General features: G+C 38.4%; 1 protein-coding gene across 3 annotated transcripts in view; it reads left to right on the top strand.

Annotated features, from left to right (window-relative positions):
• kcnd3 (potassium voltage-gated channel, Shal-related subfamily, member 3) overlaps positions 1–21,922 on the top strand; it is a 94,802-nt gene that overhangs the window by 51,918 nt on the left and 20,962 nt on the right. The window lies entirely within an intron of this gene.

Genomic DNA, 21,922 nt, shown 5'->3' with positions numbered 1-21,922 from the left:
TTATCAAGATAATATTTCAGCATTTGGAGCATTTGCATTGTTCTGCTACTGTTGAACCATTCAGCGTCTACATCTTTAGATGTTATTGTGTTTCCTCCTCCTTAATTTCCTGCTTTGTCTGTTTGCGTTTTCTCTGCCGCAAGCCTCCATACACTCTATGCATGTACACACACACACACACACACACACACACTTCCGTCAGTCTCTTGGAGCTCCACAGGAAACACCAAACTACTGCTCTGCAGCCAGCTGGTGCCTGCTGCTTTGGAGTCCAGGCTGACAGTCAGTAAAGCTTTACGAGGCTATTCTCAGCAGCTGCTGTTGTTACTGCTGATGACCCACTAGACCTGTGTTGTGGTATACTGATGTAGTTCAATATGCAGCGTGGGCCGTGTGGGCGTCACAACACTTGTTTAAACACTCACTTGCTCCAGCTCACTGAAACTCACCCTGTTTGCTGAATTTAGCTCTCCAGCTCTGTGTTTCACTGCGTAGCTGCTCTCTGTTATGCTGCATTGCATTTTTGAGCCCTGCTGTCACTTTTTTAACACACAATCACAATGGTTCATTTTAGTATTTCATGCAAGGATATGACTGTTGGCTCCCACATATGTCTTTTAAGCAAAAATCTTTTGTTTTTCTTTATTGTAAAAGTAGGATTTTTTTTTAAAAGAAACTTCATATAGTAACAGAAAATATATGTTTAGTTTTCCAGTCAGCAAGAGGTTCTGCTGAGGTGGATCTGACCATCACAGCCTGAAGCCATTCATTGCCTAAAACCACGCTGTAGGGGGATACAGGTTGAAGAAAGAGCGGAGTCAATTAGCCGGGAGCCACTGGAGCCCTAAAGGCACCACATTTTGCCCCGAGTAATTGTATTTGTCAGTTTGCCAGTATGGAAGAAAGATGAGGACAGAATGGTATATCTGACTAGTGTTATCCTCTTCCAGGTTTTATCGCCCCTCTTTTTACTTATAGGGATGTCTCAGTAGCTCACCTGAAGCTCCGGGTGCTCGCTGCTGCTGGTGCGGTTTCGGTTGTTTAATCTTGCACCTCTTGTTGGCTTTAAAGTTAATTTAAAACAAACTTGACTCAATAAGTTGATTACATTGAAGCCAATTACGAGTGTTTTGGAACAGAACTCGAACGCTGGGTAATGGAGCACAGCTTTTGGCTGCGAGGGACCTGAGGGGCTGTGGGTTGTTGTGAATGTAATTGCGTGGAACTAAACAATGGAGCCTCATCCACACAGGAAGCCTGTGGTTAGACCAGTGCAGCCCTCAGGTGTGTGTGTGTGAGTGTCTTCATTTCTACGTTTGTGTTCATGTACTGTGGATAAAATTTGTTTCATAAAAAATAATAGTGTAAATTAAAAACTTAGCTTTTCTTGAAGGAATGCATATTGACCAGAGTTTTAAACTAAGATTGTCTTGTGATCTTTTCTTATCTTATTCATTAAAATGGGTCCAGTGATTCATGAGATAGTTTGGCAGACAGACACATGCACACACACACACACAGACATGGGCAAAAACAAAATTGCTTTGCCTACTTGCTCAAGCTGACATGCAGTAAGGTTTATGACAGGTTGAGCAGTCTGCTGGCTCAGTGACAGAATGAGTGACTGCAGTGATTTAGCTGATATTATGAATATTGTGAATTGAAGAAGGCGTGGCATAAAGGTTTGGTTATCAGAAAAGCCACAGTTTTAACTGTGCAGCATATCAGGCCATCCTTTTTACAAGGTCCTGGTCATTTTGTGGACAATAGCAATAAAAGCCAACATTAATCACAGGATCTTCAGCATGGGTCTTTTTTGATGTTCAGTGTGAGAAAATGCAAGAATTCGTGTCGTGTGTGCTGTAGCGTGTAAAATAATGTTAATTGCAGATGCAAGACAACTTTCCTGCCTGAGGCCACATAGCAAAGATGTGAACTTAGCCTGAGGATTTTCTAAAGGCTGTTTCTGTTTTGCAGGCATACACACATGCAGCTTCACATGTGCTCTCTCTGTCTCTCACACACACACCTATAAACATGTTGTGTATACACAAGTTATGAGTCCTTCAGCTGCATCAAATTAGAAGAACTGTTAATATGGAGGTGGGATAACAGTCATGCCTATTTACACACTTCCATCTTGGTGATTCTCTCCTGTACACTCGACAACTTTAAAATGGAAAAGCTTTCAGCTCAACTCCAAATGTTTACTGAGGAAAGAGGATCATCCATCTGTGCTCTTTGTTTTGAAGCTTATGACCTAATAGAAATGGGTTGCGCTCACGTCATTACAGTCTTACGTTTCTGCATGTGGCAGTTTGTGACTGCTACAGTAATGACTTCATTTAATTGTTCAGCTAAAACCACTCCGGAGGAAGAGAACAGATTTGTTTTTGTTTTTTTGCTTACTCACTGGGCGTACACTAAAACTGGACTTTAAATGAATGTTTTGGTCTCTGTTAACTCCAGTTAGCAGAATGCTCTGTGAGTGGAAGTTAAAAAAAAAAAAATCATTTGTTTTCCCAGGATCCCTTTGAGTGAGCCAAAAATTCTCGGCTGGTTTTATGTCTCTGGCTAATAGGAAGTGTTCTTTGAAAAGGCTTTAAGTAATTACCCCAATGTTTTTATGTAAATAAGAAAAAGAGCACGCTAGTTTTCATTAGGTATGAGCGGTAATGAAATTCTGACAGCATAATAACCTTGACAAAAAACACCACAGTTTCATGGTTTTATGATATTAACACATAAATTTTTAAATGCATTCCACGATTTATTTTCTTTTATTTAAAAACAAAAATGCAATTACTATTTTTTTCGTTTCCTAATTAATATCAAATATCGCACAGCACCTATTATAGTATAGTATAGTATAGTATAGTATTGTATAAAATAAATATGTATTTGTAGTTATTTTTATTTTTAAAAATAGAGGCTGACAGAACATAAGTAAACATGTTGACAGCCACTCTGTTTAAATCAGTGGCAGCTTTTCTTGCACTTAGGACAGATTTTATATTAATATGATGAGCTTTTTTATTTCTAACATTTTTATTTACAATGATCTTTTAGGATCAAGGACGAAATTTTTATTTAAATACAACTATTGAGAATAAATTTAAATATGTATTTAAATTTAAACAGCTTTAGCTAAAACACAAGAGTCAACAAGCTGTTTTAGTTATATTTATTCACAACTATAGTTTATTTATAATTCTGGAATAATTAAGCTTATTATGCAGAATATTACCTCTTCTCTGCTGTTGCTTCTGTAAAGTAGTGTTAAGAGTCTGACAAGCTGTCGTTAGTAATTAAACACATGAGTTATGAATCACAGTAGTGAGCATATTTCACCTACTAACATGCTAACGCTTGTAGCTTGTTGCAAATATTTGTTTTAAAACAGTATCACCTTGAAAAGAGATACAGGTGTTGCTTCTCTGGTAGATAAGCTATGACTGACTAGGTTATCCACAGGATAAACTGAGCGACCAACCACTAATGTCTTTTTTAAACAGCATAAGAGTTTAGAGGAATTCCTCCCTCAGCTATTGAATGACAAGTCAGTGCAACAGGTAGGAGACAGAGAGCGCTGCTCGGTCCTTTATGTGACCAAAAGGGGAAACAAGAAAAAAACATTTTGTCTCTCGTATCTTACTAAAAGGCATTTAAACTGTAGAAATGGTGAGGAATGGCATTTTGTTCTGTTTTGGGGATTTTGGTTGATGTTTAGATTCTCTATCATCTTTGTCCTCAATGACAAACTGTATTTTCTCTGAAACGCCAGTGAGGTGAATCTTATGTTTGGTATTTCGACGCAGGTATATTTCATATACGTGTGATTCTGTGTGAATTTTAGTGCTATCATCTTACATTTCCTTCCTGGTAGTTGTGAAATGTTTTCGTGTCATGTTGACAGATCAATTGGACTCAAGATACACAGACAGCTCCCTGGAAGGAATGCCAAGCTCAGAAACTACACATTAGCCCTTGTGCCTACATCTGCAAATATCTAGATGTGTTGTGTGTTTGTGTGTGTCTTTCTGTGAGGTTTTTTTTTTTTGCATGTGCATCTTACTCCACCTCTGTGTATACGCTAACGTGGAGAAGCCAGGTCTGCTGCGAGCGTTAACAGTGCTAAAAATAGCATGCTGTTTTTCCTCTCTCCTTTCCACATTAGTGTTGATGAGGGTTTGGGGAGAGGTGCAATGTCAGTATCTTAAGCTAAGGGCATAGTTGCTTTTTGTTGTGTTGTGAATGCTATGGACTCCACATAGGATGCTCTAGGAGTAGACCTTTTTTATTCTTTTTCTTTCTTTTGTGATATAAGTATAAACAGTATGATCATCCTTGCTTTACATTTGTTTGCATTTGGATACAGGATGAACCCTTTCTAATCTGTCCTCTTGCTAGAATTAACCAACTTTTCTGTGAAGATGAGGCATTCGTGTGGATAAAACAAGAAAAGGAAATAGTCAAAGGTGAAGAAGGAAAGCACCAGGTGTAAAGGAAAGAAACATGTTCATCCTAAGCTGGTCAAGGGGAGAATGAGCTGGTAAGAGGCCAGAGACTGGCTGGCACACCAGCTGCTTGGGTGCATGGATGGTGATGATTGGAGTAAAAGGCAAGAACAGCCAGATGGAGAGGGCAAAGAACAGGGCAGAGCGAGCGAAGGAGAAGACCAGCCACGCCGGCTGTCAGGCAATCTGCGCGAGCTTCATACAGGTGTGCTGAGACATTTAAATACTTCTGGGAGGACGTGAGTTGGCCTGAGAGAATACAAGACAGTCACGGATGAGGAAATGCAACAAAGCCTGGTGTGTGTACACGTCTCTGTTGGCATCTGTTGTGTCTACAGGGCAAATGTAACTTATTATAGAAGCTTCCCTTTCTCCTTGAACCTATCCATCTTTGCAGGATGGAAAAGGGCTTTCAGAATCACTTAAAAGTGCAACATGTCCACAAAGATGGTGATATACTGTACAAGAAGTCTTTTGCCTCTCAAAGTGTGTTTGAACTGATGCCAAACAGGGATCCAAGCCAAAGAAAGAAGAGTTTAATATGGAGCATGTCTTAAAAGGAAGGTAAAGGAGCTTCTCATTTGCTCACAGAGAGTGGCAGAGGTTAATGTGGTCCCTTTAAACGGACATAGGGTCTGTTAAGAGGCAGTCAAAGTGGCAGGAAACTGAATAAGTCATCAAATAAAGCCCACTGTGGAAAAAAGATTGTTTATTTCATCATAAATTGTCCTTAAATTGTCACACAACTATTTATCAATAAATTACATTGTCTAATATTTATCAAAGGTGTAACTTGTGTCTAGAGACATCCTTCCTCTTTTAAAGCTGACAAATTTTGTGAGCATATGTGAGTTTTGTAACATATAAAACACTAATGAGTTTAGGCAGAAATACAGCAATGTTTGTTTCTGGGTCCAATGAGGAAATAAGGAAAACCATGAAAAAAGCACAATCTGCCTTGTGACTGCCTTCTTTTAAAAAGCTCTTGTAAATGCAGTGAATGTGGTTTGCACATGTCTATAAGGACATCGGAGGGACAGAAGGTTACACAGCCTGATAGATTGGCGGCATTAGAGAGGACTGTCTGAGGATTAGTATTAGTCGTGTTATCACTGATGTGTGATGGAAATTATTTGTGATGTCTGGATTCCCTCATCTTCCATCTTTCTCAGGTGATTCTATTGTGGTACAGAGGATTTACACAATCATTATTCCTAATGTATGTCCTTGCATCTGTCTGTATTTGTGTTATGAGTAGAAGCACCATTAAGTATATTTGTAACATTTTTAGGCTTTGTGTGAGTACATATAATGCAGCACAAACTCCAATCTGAAAGCCTGTTTCCATCAAAAAGGGGCACGTTTCATTTGTCTTTTATTCATTGCCATGGTTACTAATTGGCTTATGGTGCATGTTAACAGCCATCCTTTTTATATCGGCCTTTGCTCTCGATGTGGAATGCATAGCTTTTTCTGTCCTGCGGGTTAATCCCCAGCAGTCCAACAGAGAGTCACTTTTTCAGCCACTCTTCCTTTGAAGATTATTTTTGTGTTTGACCTTGAGGAAAAACTGACCTTTCTGAAATTAAAATTTAATAGCGCCGGCATGTAGCCTGCCCTCCTTTCTGCTCTTCCGCCCACCGACTGCTCTTTGCCTTTGGCTCACACACATACACACACTCACACACTCACACACACTCGCTCAAACACACACGCGCACACACTCCCAGATCAGTCAAGACATATTCAGACAGAATCAATACATGAAATGTAAGAGCAGCTCAGCTCAAGCGCCTGGTCCTTTTTAAGCTTCACTACATCAGAAGACCTCACCTGACACTCTGGTCACTATTTTGACAGGTGTTACTGCTCAGTCACCGGTGCTTTTCCAAAACTTACACGTTTCTATTTATTTGCAGTTTAAAGAAATATCGTCTGGTGTGTTTTCTGCATCCAGTAAAGCCAAAATGTGTGCCACTGTGTGAGAGCAGTTAAGACAGAGTGAGCTTGATGTTGCTAAAAGCAAAGCGGGGATTGCGGCATGCGACTGAATGCATACCCCTACGCACAGATGCCTCCTCCTCATCTATTCTTCACAGCCTGCTACACAGATTTGCCCCAAGTGCCTTGTAACTGATTCATGAGCAGATTATTTTTAAAGAAAATACTTTAATTGTATAATTCCCAAACCTAGGTAACTTTTATGCTCAAGCTGCATTTTTTTTTGTCACTGCAATATGAATGTGCACAATGTCAATATTGCCAAGGACTGTTTGAACTGCAATAAATCATAGGCTATTGTATTCCAAGTGACATGCTTTCATGCTCTGTATCCCAATAATACATCTGGCCTTGATGATCACACCTGCTTTAAAGGACTGTGGCTGGAATGCTACGGCATACAGAAAGTGTTGGGAGTGCTGAGATCATGTAAGAGAAAGAGAGGAAAGAGAAAAATGTAGGTTTATCACAACCGTTACTGTAATCACAATATTTAACAAGGATATTGGAATTGAATGCTTTTCTAAGATCAAGCAGCCCTACTTTACGCTGTAAATAGATTTCATGTTGTTTATTAATGACTTGTTTATGAATGACATTTGTAAATTTGAAGCTTGAATCCCATTTTCAGTAAAGGTTAGAACATTTTCTAAAATAAAAACAAAGATTTAAATTCATACTTTACTAATTTGGTAGAACATTTGTCTTACAGACAAAAGCACAAATGAATGCTTTTCAACTTGATATTAGAAATATGTATTTCTCTTTTAACAAAAACAGATGAACCTAGAAATTATGTCTTTAACTACATAATGTTGTTTATTTCTAATCTATGTTGTAGATCCAATTATAGTTTGACTTTGCATTCTGTGTTCAGGTTATAGGAGCAATAGTAACTATAATACCTACAATCTTCTGGTAAAAGCATGGCAACTTTAGGCTCACAAAGTGAGAAACACCCATGCATGTTGACACTTCCTAAAGATGTATAATTATCTGTTAAGTTTTTCATGTGCTTAAGATATTTGTGTGGCAGTTAACCCAAACAACACGTGCTCACATGGTGACATAGTTTTAGTTAAGTCTACCCTCCGGAGTTGTTGTAACACAAAACCAGCCCTCATTACATCTCAGGATTACATGACCTGTTAAATCAAGTGCCATAACCTAACCTGGCAACCCAATACTACATGCACACCCACCTATCTAGGTACTGCCACTGACCTGCACAGTCAAAGATCAAATAACTGTGCATGATTAACACATTAACCTACATATTTGATTTGATGAGGAGAGCCAGTGATCGAAGAGTAGAGTTGCAGTGAGGGATGAGTCCAACTTGGATATAGGCTTACAGAGAGAACCAGGATGTAACTTGGCCCGTCTCTAAAGGACCAGCATTTCAGTTCAAATTTAGTAGAGGTGATGAATTAGTGATGCTTTTGAAAGCCCCAGACGAGTGGAAAATGGGCACTGGTCGGTAAATAAACACGGGGTGGTTACATCTTTGCATGAGTGAATAAATGTAAAAATATGTGCTGTGCTGTGTAGTGCATACTAAACTGCTGGTAGCAGGTAAAATTGAAGTTATTATGGGTTTACCAGAAAACTGGATTCGACCGAGATGAGCGATTCTACTCACTTTACCCACTTTACCTGTTAGTGGGCCTAATGTTGGGGCTGGTTAGTGTACATTCACATTGACAGATAGCAACTTTTTCACCCACACATCCAAACAAAAACACCTACACGTGCACCGCCTCCACCTGTCTGTGCTGTATTGTTGACTTCCTGTGCTGTTGTTGAGTCATCTGCACAGCTGGAGCATACACACTTATGGGCAAACTCGCATACACACAGGTGACAAATTCCAATAAAGCTCAGAGCAGTTTTCCAGACTGTCTGACATTTGGACTATGCCCAGGGGGGTGTTTCTGCACATCCTTTCCACCCCAGCAAAGAGGCATGTCACTGGGCCTCCTCTCTCCCGCAGGTAGCCTACCTGGAGCTTGCCTGTTATCTGTCTGCCTCCTGTGCCTGAAGCTTTCCCTCGACTGCCCAGGGTGCTCCCTCTGTTGAGTCTCTCTCTCACACACACATATGCCATACACACATGCCAGTCTCGTCGTGCAGTGAAATAGGACAGGAGGCTGAGCTGGAGACACCTCTCCTGAGTCTCAATGATGCCCTAGTTTCTCCTGCAACCTACTTTTCTCCACTTACACTGGCATCCAGACAGCTACCTTCATCCGCACACACTGATCCATGCTGACAAGCTGACCGTTGTTAGCTACTCCCTGTGTTAGTTTGGGCTCACTGTTTCTGTTAGAGAGACAGCGCTTTTCAGCTGATGACTGTAATCTGACAGTTTTCAGCTTGATCAGCCATGACTGGTGACTGGCTCTCTCTCAGATATGTCTGCTTGTGTGCCAGTCAAATGGACACACATTAGCCACAGGGTGGATTACATCATATGTATGTCTGAACAGTAGTACAGACGCTAATGTCAGAAATTGTATGTAACATAATATTAAAGTTTTCATTGTGAATTTGGAAGACAAAATGTGTTAGAATGATTTTGTCAAATTGATATCTCAGATAATTTGAAATGGGACTCTGTGGAAACATTATGGACAAATAATATCTTACCTGTTGTAGATAGCAAAATAAACTACAATGGAAAAACTTAGCTTCTCACAAGAAAAGAAGAAAAGACGGCCATGACCATTACACTAATAACCAAAATGTGTCCATTTTGAATATTAAAAAACAAGTTAACTTGTTAACTTCACACCATCATTTATAAACTTTTATATTGCTGTTAATTTTGCATTATATGGTTATTTACATAGAATTCTATGGTTATTTGCAGCGGCTAGCAGTAACACCTCCAATGCCTAGGCCGCTTCTAGCAGAAATATTATAATATTTCTGTTGCAACAATCATTTAATGCATAACTGATAGTGGTGTAAAGGTTTGTAAAGTAGCATTTGCATAAACTTTGATGAAATTTTTAGGATTGATTTTATTTTAAAATGTCTGCAATCCACTTTGGTTCTGGTCCTGCCCAAACTGGCCATCAACTCATCAATCCTGTCCAAATTAAATTCTGTTTCTCCAAGCTGGTGTTGTTCTACAACAGGTAAGATAGTATTTGTCCATATCCTTTTCATAGAACCTTACTTCAAAAGTGCCAAACTATCCCTTTAATTGTCTGCATCACATACAGGTGTGTGCATACAAAGAAGCAGGACTACAAAGTAGCCATTTTCTGTGATGCATAAAATATACCGCTCCTGCTTTACACGATTCAGAGATTAATTTTTCAGTGCAATGGTTAAACAATTTAAACAAGACAAACTACACCTCTGTCCAACTTCATTAGGGAAGACAATAAGCCACAACTTTATTGTCATGAACAAGGAATCGTCCTACAATCTATCACTGGACTCGTTGTGTAGCCAGCTGTGAGTGAAGTGCATGAGCCGCATTTACAAAATGCAGCATGTAAAAAAGCTGCAGCTTTGCCATCTGTCATCCTAAAATGAGATGTATTGCATTTTGTTTTTAGTTAGCTTTTAAAATTAAGATTTAGATGTGAATGAGAGAGGGTTCTGTAAACTGTTGCGTTTTTGGAGCATCATTTTATATAGTTTATTTGCATTTGTCAGCATTTTACCATCAGCTTTCTGGGCCATAATTGTTTTTTGTCTTTAATAGCTGAATAGCTTTTGACCAAACATTCTCTGGTTTCTCTTTACCTATTTTTTTTTTCTATTCATGGATGAACATGTCAAGTTGAGATTACATCTTGTTATTCTGAACAGCTCATTGACCAGCTCAAAGAGGATTTAGAGACACCAGCCAGCTCTTGTTAGCTGCATTGACCGGCCCTTCATCAGACTTGGTCATAGATCAGTACAGTCGATGCCGCTGCTGCAGCGGACACTGATGAGAAGAGCCATGTTGGCTGCGTTCACAGTCAATAAGTCAGGCGGTGGAAAACAATGTGTGATAAGCCCTGCCTGTTGCGGGCCAATATTCTTGGCCACAGATAAACAATCTGACAGAAAACTTTGATTCAAGGAGGGATGAGCAGCAAATTATGTGTATCACCATCCATATCCACTGTCAGGGATAAAAAGAAATATCGCTTTAGTGGGCTATTCCTCCATTTTGGTCTTTTTGTTCTCTCTGCTTTCAACTCTGCAAACAATACTTTAAAAGCGTTGAGCTCAATCTGTTGCTCTCAGAAACTCATCAAGTATAAATTACACTCGAATCAAATGGCTTGAATGTTTTTCCTTGATAATTGGTATTCAATGCCACAAATATGCTTTGCTACCACTAATGGGTAATGCAGCCCAAGCTCTAATGTAACCTGCCGTTGATGTTAATGTAACCCTTTTAACTGCAGTGACATTGGTGCTCTGTATGCTGCGCAGCATTGCAGAACTCACAGGGTACCCATGACAACAGGAAACATCAAAGAACCGAGAAGAAGAGCTGGCTTCGATGTTAAAAGGAGGACAGATGGAAAAAGTCATGTGTTTTCATGAAAAAGGCTGTTAAGATTATTGTCAAATTACTTTGACACCAATATGGAAAAGAAGACCCATTCATGGAGCCTACGTGGGTCATTTGCATCAAACTGTTTCACTCAACCTGTTTAACTGATTGAATCGGCAGCTTGTTCAGTACAAGTCTGCAGCATTGAAATTCCCTCCACCTGTCATAAGGGACCAAGGGCACAAACAGTTGACTAAAGCTTAATTAATTTTCAGCGCCTTTAGAGAAAAGTTCAGTTGTTCAATATTTAAGTCAATCATTGTAGACTGGTTCCTCCACTAGGGCTTCTGGGAGGGTTCTTTATATTGACTCTGCTGGCACATTTGGCTTCATATTGACATGCTGATATTAAATTAGGTTGTTGAATTGAGGATGTGGCTCTACGGTGGAAAGCTGAGGCGAGGGGGTAGGGAAAAAGTGAGGAAAATTGTATCACCATTGAGTTTTATGCTATTGTGTTGCAGTCGCATGCAGTGCCAGAAATGAAAAATAGCAACACCTGTTGACATTAACTACTGTTCATGTGTGTGGGGGGGGGGGGCTGCAGACACACACACAAACACACTTGTTCAAATAAATCCAAACAAGCGCACAGAGGTGCATATTGATGTGTGTGTTGCCATCCTCTACAAACTGAAAAAACACTCAAAACCTACAGTCCCCTTGACAGGTTGACAAGAGGAATTCTTACAAAGTTACACAAATGCAATCACTGATCTGAATGAAGCAAAGTAGGTCTGAAATGTGAGAAGTACCTTAAATAAATATCTTTCTGTTTTTCTATCAATGTATCCCTCCTCCTGTGTTATTTGGTGTTTGCCTCCGTAGAGGAGTCACCTTCCTTTTCTTTTGTTTCCACATTTTCAATCTCCGTCTTTAATGTATTTTTTAGCTTTTGTTCCGGCTCCTCCTTCTCCTTGATCCTTGTGTGAAATCTGCTCTGGGACCAGCCTTTTGGCCACCTTGCTCCTCTGACTGTAGGTTTCTTGTAATGTGAAGATGACCCCTGAACTCCGAGGCTCTAACCTTTTTTTTTCATTCCACTCAGCTCCAACCTTGTCTCACCACACAATGTTTCTTCCTTTTTCCTCTCTGAATATCAGCACCATCTGGGACAAAGTACAGCAAGGCCATAGAAGGAGAGGAGGGAAATTGGGAACATGTTTAGACCAGATGCTGTAGCAATATAGTTCTAAATTTATGCTTGATACTGAGGCAGAGCATTTCGCACCAGTCTATGGATGTGCTGTTGTTTTTCAGACAAGCTGTTTTGCTAAAATGAGCAAATTCTTTCCAGAAAATTTAAAAGATTGGATGCATCTAAAAATATTTTTGTTACAGACTTTGGTTTTAAACTGTAAGCCTTCAACTCTTTAGCCTAGTGGATGCATCTCAAAGAAGAATGGTGTGTTGCTGAATGATGTTTATGTATTTATACCAAAACGTTCATTATTTTATGTCCCTGAGTCCATCAAATCATTTAAACTACTCAAACTACTCAAACATCTTTTAAAGAAATGTGTGTCCAGCTTAGTGTTTAAATTAAGAAAGGTATCAGTAAAAAGCTGTGAGTCTTTCAGCCTGCTATCTTGTCTCAACAATTTTTAGATGGATCCTATAATTCCTTTTTGATCAAAATAACATAAAATACAGCCAAATTCTTTGTACAGTTTTGATGTTAATCTATTTTCCAACACATTCATTTAGTGGTAAATCCTAATTATTCTTTACTTTTGTGAACTTCCACAGGAGGCTTTTTATGCTCATTAATGTTAAAGTGACCAAACTAAAAAGTAAAAACGAGTGAACATACACACACCCAATAAAGCTCCCATTGAACAATTTTATTAGTTGGTGAAGCTACTGCCCTTCCTCAGACTAACAAAATCAGTCACCATCTTTAATAACTCATAAATAATTTCCCTGAAAAAACACCAGCCTAAAAGTTTATAGAAACATAAAAAATACAAACAATTACAAAACAATAAACATGGATAAAAAACAATACAGTGTAAAATACAATATGTCCTCATTTATCAATAACCTGTCAAAGAATCAGGTTGTAAATGATCATAATAAGTTAAGTTAAAGAGTTATTCCATTCCTTTTGCTGTCCTTGTTTATAACCATGTTGCTTGTATTTTCTTTTCTTTTTTTTACATAAAACCCAACATTTTGTCTTTATATACTTTTATTTTGCTTTCAAGTGTAGGGACTCGAGGATATGGAGAACAGTTTGTGGAAGCAGGGTTCTTAAAGCTCGTGTCTTTTCTGAGTTACAAGGAACCTCAAACTTCTGATGTTTAGAGCTAAGTTAGGTCTAAAGTAGGTAAATTTCTTTTAGAATAGAATTTCAAGCCAAAAAAAGTGTTCAATTTCAAAGATAACATAAGAATCTAATTTTTCCATTCAGTTTCATAATATTGTTCATGATTCAGAGCATGTGTGTCATCCCAGACTTTTATCATTTTAGCCAGTCAGTTGTTGCAGAAAATCGCTGAAACTGATGGGAAACAGCAACAGTGACATAGAGAAGATGCATATGAGCACCAAAACTCTAATTGCTAAATCCATCAGCATGCAAGCACAAAGCTGGGCAGAGTCTCATTTATTTTAAATGTATTTCATATCCTGTGAGTAATAGCTTTCCTTATCTATCATCTAATGTATTGTTTGGCCCTCTGTTGTAGCTTCTGTTATTGCTGTGTAATTTCTTTTTTCTTACCTCTCCTCATCTTTTTCTTATCTGACTATAATCTCACACACAGTTAGACTAATACAACAGTGCCTTACCCACCTTGTGAGTTTGATAACAGAGTAAAGGATGTCCCACCTGTCTGTTTAAATTCCATTTTGTTGTTTCCCTGCATCCAATGAAGGAGATCCATCTCCAAGTTCAAACATTTCTCCTGAGATTCAGGTTCACACTTAGGGTCGTTAGTTTTTGTTTGAAGCTTAATTGAACCACATATCAAGATAATTGTGCCTCAGCTCCTCGACCTCCCACCTCCTTACCTTAGCCACATGGGCACACTGCTCAGCATACTCACCGCTTCAGAGATAAACAGGTTCCTTTTTCAATTATCGACCAACATAACAGGTTTTATCTATACAGCCATTTCTTTAAGCTCTCCAGAGCTTTAAAGTATTTTTCTGGTTGATATGCCCACATGAAAAGCATGTACACAACCACTCACACTGAAACTCATTACATTCCAGTGATATGCATTCAAGACAAAAATGTGTTAATAGCAGGAGTGTTTATGGTTTGTGCAGGCAGTCAGTGGTGCAAGCTTTGGGGACTCCTCGTATCTCATAAGTAATTCATATTTAAATGTTGTTCTGCTCAACTCTTCTGGTAATTGTGTTTGAACTTCTTTGTTTTGCTTGGAAGTGGATTCACTGATGCGTTCCGTTGAAAACAGTCTGCTAATCGCTTATTGCAAAGGCAGGCACATACACGGTTGCACACAATTATCCGTGCACACATTTCCTCATACAAAATGAGCAAAGGTTGTGTCAGTGCTCTGTTATTCAGTAACATCCTGCTAAATAAATGGACTTACAATGCGTAGAGTAGATCTGTGAGGGATGTTTAAAGTCACAGTGTCCAGGAAAGTGAGTCAAAACATTGTTTTAAGGAGTAGAACCAAAAATAAACCTGTACAAGTTAATGGAGGCTGCAAATTTTGGTCAGTTCAGTTCTCAATATTTCATGACATTGGATAGTTAAATATTGCTATTTAAAAAAGTAGCCTTGTGATTTTCTAATGAAATTAAACAGTTTGCTTTTATTGTTTGTTTGTTTAGTCACATTTGTAGTCTGCAATGTGTCATGTGGCTTCCGGAGCCCCCAGAGCTGGTAACGTGAACATCCTATTGCCTTGTAAAGCCACGGATAGCTGCAGTCCAGGTTGTGCAAGTTCACGCTTCACAGGAACTGGTTCGAAGTTCAGTTCACTCAGACTAAAAAAAAAATTGATTTATATTCATAGTTTGTTTGAAAGTTCTGAACTAAGTACACAGTTCCAAATTGAACAAGTTCACATTCATTTATCAGATTTTCAAAAAAAAAATTGTCTACTTAAAAAAATGTTCAATACTGGTATATCTACTTGAAGTGTGGCTATGTGATAAGTAGCATCCATTGCATCACTATGTCACATGTTCATTTTGTTTTCTGTCTTTTTTCTCTCTCTCTGCACCTAAACATGGCTGGTTTCTTTAAATAATCTGTTTTTAATGTTATTTTTCTGTTTGTTGTACGACAGTAATGAGTCTGAGGGTGTAACCAAAAAGTACCATGTTAAGACCATGTTTTCATCACTTCTAAAGCACTGTGGGGTTGATAATCAGCTCTAATAAAATCCTGAGTTCTTCTAAGCCCAACATCATCTGAAAATAACTCAATATATGTAAGTCAAAGACAACAATTTCTACAGTTCTTGCATGTGCAGAGATCAGTCAGAAAGAAAAAGGCAGAATGTCTCAGAGTTTTTCATTTTTCTTTCGAACCTTTGTGCTGAAATCTGTATCCACTTGTAGCAGAAATACTCCCTCACTGAGTGGCTATTAGTTTAGGCCTTTAGTTGTTATAGTTGTGTTTAAAGTGATGAAGAAAAGTTGTGCATTTTATTAATAAAGTATCTCCACTTATTAGTACACAGATTTGTAACACCTGGATTCTCTATTTAGGAGGAAAATTCAATGCATGACTGCATGAAGTCACAAAAAATTTTGTACTCACTCTCAAAAAGACCATTGTTTATGGTGTCCCACACACGGCTTACGTTCAAACAGACCTTTTTAGAGACTGAATAAGACTTTTAATCTTGGCTCAATCACATTCATTTTAAAACCTATACTTCTTTTTTCCGGTACCTTTTATAGGTGCTGGTATTTGCCCTCAGTCTGTCAAAGAACTTTTTTGTAGTACTTCCAGCTGCAGTAGACCTCTCCAAGAACACACTGCCTGGTTCGATATCTGACACAAATACTCAGAAAACAAAAGCTATACTTTCCTCACAGTTATGTCTATAAAATAAACCTCATGGCTGTTAGAAGTCAATGATGGCATGGACCCCTGCAAGATACCAAAGTCAGTCACAGTGTTGCAAACTGTGTGTGTGTGTTACAAAAAGATGGTGGCGATCCCTCAGTGTGAGTCAGTGTATGGTCGGTTGCGAAGTGAGTGATGATAATGACCTTTCCTCTCCCTGCCATGGAGAATGAGAATAATTTTCTTTACTTTATCAATTTTTTTTTCCTCCCATTTTCTTCTCATCACTTGATAAATGTAAATGAGAAAATAACCTAAATGACCTCCTGAGTCTTTTGTCTGTTTATATTTTATACCAAAAAGTGTTTTTCTTTTTTATGATTATTATTATTGTTCACACAAAACTGTACCCTGGTTGACTTATTTAGACAAAATTCTGCAAAATATTGTGTAATTTCTTTTTTTCTTGAACTAAAATGTGACACTCTGTTGCTGTTGAGCACAGATGGCTATTTATTTTATTCTCAACAAGACCTGGATCAGCAACAAACTGTAAAAGCATTTTGTTGCTTTCATTAGGAGTTTAAGCTGTTCACATTTGTATAAACAGTCATCCAGAAATTAAAGACTTTTACTGTAGACTGCCCCACACAGGGAGTCATGTGAGCTAAAACGCTGTCATTCGGTGTCTGTTTTTCTCATGATACCTGCAGCAATAAGCCTTTTGTAGTTGTTTTATTTGAATACAATGGTTCATTTCAGCCTCACAGTATCTCACAGGCTCCAATGACCCACGTTTAGTACAACAAACCCAAAAGATTACTGCAGCTCTTTCTTCCTGCAGACAAAACAGGTGGCAGGATGGAGTGACTGACAGTTAATGTATTGAAGAAGTTATCAGTGAGGCCACAACGGCAGCTGCCAGCAACATTTATCTGTCATTTCCACCGAGCGCATTTTAGATTTCAGCTGTTGGCATGGTTTCACCATACCCAGGTTGCTATTGTGCAGTTGTTGGAAACAAGGTCATTGCTGCAATTAACATGCTATTCAAAGAGCGGCTTTTCACACATAGGCTGTAGCTTTCACTAAATTCAAGCATCAATGTTTAATATTTTTGTGTATTGCCTTGTCAGAAAGTCAGCATTTGTTCAGCGTGAATTTAGATTACTTGTGATGAGGCATTTCTGTTAAGAATAAAAGTATATTTAAAAACAACAAAAGCCTTTCATTTTCTAATGCTATTTTGAACATTCTTGATTTTTTTTACCCAGTACACTCATTAAGTACTCTTTTGTTTTTGTCATTAAAACTTCCAGTCTCCACAAATCTGAATCACAATCAGTTTATATCTGTTTTGAAGTATCTCTAAAGAGTGATAAGATTGTTATCCCCCTACCGTTCCTCATTAAGCCACAGTAAAATGTCCTTTAAGGCTTATTTAACCAAACTTTGTTGACCCTTTGATAATCAGCACTGACTCAGTATGAATTTCAGCCTTTCTGTCGACTCATTTCTTCCTCACTGTACTCTTCCACTCTCCCCCTGTCTTTGGGTCTAACCATCTGCCTCACTACCTGTTGTTCCTCTGCCTCATCCTTATTTTTTGCTGTCCTGTGGTGACATTTGTGGGAGTTATTATAGATGTCTGGCTCGTTCCTGAGAAGCCATACCTCATCAGTGTTACTTTCATTTGACTGATTGTCCAGGAAATGTCAGGCAGCAGTACAGATGAACTGAAGGTTGAGGGTTAAAGGCCTGGGGAGACATTTTTTTACTCTGTTGAACTCAAAACAGCTAAGATTCATTGGCCTGCAACAGGTTTCTCCTCCCAGAAATGGAGCTGCATTATTGCTATAATCCTGAAAGGCATAATTATTTATAATACTTGTCATAACACAAGCATTATGAAACATAAAGCTGTTAATGATGGAGCAGAACTGTGAACATTTAGAGGTTCACATTTGTATGTTTTTTTAATCAATACAATAATATTAAATATTAGCAGATCAAGGTAGGATTAAATTGCATGTCACACACAGAAACTGACTTTGACGCAGCACAGACTGAAAGGGAAATATTTGTTTTGTTCAAATAGGATGATCGATTGCTTTCAAGTCACTATCTACAAACTCATTTAAATTCACTCTCCCCCATTCATGTCATGGATTTATTACATAAAAGGATGTTATCGGAAACCATTTAGAACGTGCTTCTTTCTTCAGAAATCATTTAAGGCTGGAAACCACTATTGGAAGTCATGGTGCAGAAAAATCTGAGCTGTCCGTGGTGCTGAAATATATACTCAGTAATACAGGATTCTTCCCCCCTCCTTAATTTATGTTATATTTTGCAGGATAGTTGGCGAACTCTTAACTAATAGTGAAATTAAGCTCAAAATATAAAAGGCACAAAACCTAGCTAGCTGAAGAAGACTACACCAGTGGGTGAACGCTTTAGGTTTTAGAGTGGTCATTTGTAAGCTACAGAACTAGCAGTTTTCTGTCCATCTGGAAATCACTTAAAAGGAAAGGTCCAAATAGCTCAGTTAATTTTACTGCTGAGTGAAGTGAGTGAACTGGGACTACAATATGTTGTAGGCTGTTATGTTCCAAGTGCCAATTTGGACTCTAACTGACCTCGATGTCTACACCTGATTTAGATGTTAGTGGCTGAGATGCTAAAGCACATGAAGAGTTTTGGGAGAATCATGATGAAAAGAGAGAAGAAGAAGACAGATGCGTTTATCGCAATTGGTTTTTTTATCCAAGAAAAAAAGCCAAGAATCATGAGAGTTGTTCTGCAAATGAAGTCAACTCCCAAAATATAAAATGTTCTGTGTTCCTCTCTTTGCCCTCAGTTTCTCTTTTTAATGGCAAACTCCTAACATAAAAATATCAATTTGAAACTACTTTGAGCACAAATACAAAAGCAAATGATGCTTTCACAGAGTGAGACATGTCCCAGCTGTAAATATGTATTTTATTCCTGTTAGTTTCAGATCAGTTTGGCTTCTGGAGCGGCAGAATCAAACTCTCATTGCTCTAATCATTTTGCTTGTACTTAATCATTGTTCCTGTCACATTTCTGCCATGTATTGATCAGTTCTGCCTTGACCAAACATTATGACAAAACTATTTCTGTTAAGACCGTTCATCACACAAATCTTCCTAATAGCACTTCATCCTCCTCAGTAATCCTCTATCTATCTCTAATAGACTTTATAAATTTAACATGCAGAGACCTGGCACTCGTGTGATGGAATGTGAGAACCCTGACCAAAAACTGACCTCCTCACCTGAACGGACTGCTTATATGTGGGATTTGCACATACAAACTGTTACTGTGTACGGTCTAAAACAAAATGAGTTTGGGGTGTTTGAGCACTTGTGTGACTGAGGGAGGGAAGAAGGATCGACAGAGGCAGATGGAGAAATTAAAAAAAAAAAAAAAAAAACTTCTGTCATTACGTCTCCTGAGAAAGTCTCCTCTTCCTCCAGTGAGCTTCTTCTTGATGTTTATCCGCCTTCTTCCTCTCTGAGAGACATCTTGCACAGACAGGAACTGTGCCTGGATTCAGACGGGAAGAAATTACATCTAACCTCTCTTATCACGTGCATGCAACCGTGGGTTCATCCTAACGCTTCTTAGTGCAGCTTTTTCTGTCTTTAATGTGTGCAAACCCAGCTTTATTTCTGCGCCACAGTGACTCAGAGATGGTATCATCAGAGACAGGCCAGCTTGACTAAATGGGAGCGGCAAATTGACTGTAGCATTAGCCGAGAAAGGCCTCTATCAGATGCTCTGATAGGATCCCATTAAAGAAAGCTTGCAGATGAATATGATTAGCTTTTCGTTCCTCCTAATGGAAACATGTTCTGAAGAGGAAAGGAGATGAAATGTTTTGTAGTGAAAGGACCTTTTTACCACTGATGGGATTGTTATAGCCTAATTTGGGTAGAAAGGCCATTAAAGTTCTTGGGAGGGACGATGAATGTTTTCTGTAAATATGCTCTCATTTATGGCTCCGGACCAGTGGTTCGCTGTGTGTGGGTAGGGCTTTACTTTGTTGATGTGAAAAACCACCCTCCACTTAAATGGCTTCATATTGGGCTTGTTTTGCAGAAATCTGTGACTAATGAGCATAAGGTTTCATCTCCAGTTTCTTCTCTCTTTCCAAAATAAACCTAATGTCTCTGTGTGTGTGTGTGTGTGTGTGTGTGTGTGTGTGTGTGTGTGTGTGTGTGTGTGTGTGTGTGTGTGTGTGTGTATTTGTGGTTTGTGTGGGCATGTGTGTGTTACCATTCTGCATCTTTACTTTCTCCAACAAATGGTGACAGAAGTGCCTCATTAGGTTATAAAACAGCTCTTGTGAGCAAAATTTCGGAGGCAAAAATTTGTTCATTTTTGGAGACCGTCTTTGGTGCCGTTTGCCAAGTCCTTAAATAACAACCGGCACCACGTTGTGTGTGATTTGTCAGAGTGGACTAATTTGATAATTGTTACTAGGTTTAATGTTTTGGGGCTATTAGGACTGGAAGTACTTTCAAAGTGTTGACATGGCTCATCTTGCTGTTTAATGACATTTAATGACAGAAATCATTGCCTTTGTTTTGTTAAATGTTGCTCTAAAATGCGCTTTTTAATCACAGTGCCAATATTTTCTTCAGGGCACATTTGTCAGGATTTCTACTGAATAATTTAGCCACTCATTTCAAGTGTTATTTTAAAATATTGCAAGTTTTGTGCCATGTTTGTTAAGACTTGCAGCTCTTTAGCACTTATTGGTGGCTCAGTTCTCTCATGCCTTTGAAATCCAGCAGCAGTAACTAGTTGACTGTCGAGATCTGCACTCTGCAAAGTCTATGGGGGCCTATAATAAACCAAATGCATCCACAAACCTCTGCCAAATGCTATTCTTTCTGTGTTTTCTTGTGAATCTGCCAGCAAATGGCAATTATGATGATAATAGGACAACAGAGGAAAAGGACTTTTTGAAAACGTAACACAAAAGTACAAGAAGGAAAGAATATTCTAGATGTGGTTCTGCTGTTTTTTTAGTAATAAAAATAAAAATATTTGCGAGTACAATAAATGCTTTATTGCAAGTAAAGTTGATATGGAATATAAGATAAATATGTTTGCTCACTGAAATGATTTAGAAAACAACAAGGCACTTTTAAAGAAAAATAAAGTTTAATTTTTTACAATGCTGGATTATTTCCAGTAATATTCCAAGTTGGGGACTTTTGTTTTCTTTCTGACTGCAGAAAAGGTAATATTACTACATTTGTTCATATGAAATGAAGTGACTTTCTGGATTCTAAAAAATGGGACTGAACTTTAAAGTTGCATGAAAATTTTATTTTCCAAACCTCTTTTAAAGTTTTGTTTCACTGAAATGCAGTAGTTTGTGCAGAGAAGAAATCTGTTGCTTCTAACAGGTTTTTAAACTTATTGTTTGTGTGGATGAAAGTCTGTGAGAGCATCTCGCTGTAACATCTGTGATGGTACATATCAGGGATGTATTCGCCCTACAACTCACCGGGAACACCGTATCACTCCGTTTTCACTGTTTCTGACACTTTGCATTGCTCTCTGTTGGGGTTAATGTGACAAGACAGAGACGAGTCAGATTCCTGTGCAACAGTCTGTTGCTGTCTTCCTTGCTTTGCCTCTGGAACATTTTAGCCTCCTCGCAGAACCAGTCTTTCCATGAAACATTAACTCATCACAGCTAAGAAAAGCTGTGATATGAAGGCATTAACATGATTTTTATGATCAAATTTATGACGGATGAACAAAGAGGATAAGTATTTTGTAGCTGAAGCATAC

The sequence above is a fragment of the Kryptolebias marmoratus genome, linkage group LG8 (assembly GCF_001649575.2).
Source record: "Kryptolebias marmoratus isolate JLee-2015 linkage group LG8, ASM164957v2, whole genome shotgun sequence".
NCBI lineage: Eukaryota > Metazoa > Chordata > Actinopteri > Cyprinodontiformes > Rivulidae > Kryptolebias > Kryptolebias marmoratus.
Note: the sequence above shows the minus strand (reverse complement) of the source record. Positions and strands in the feature narration are given on the sequence as shown.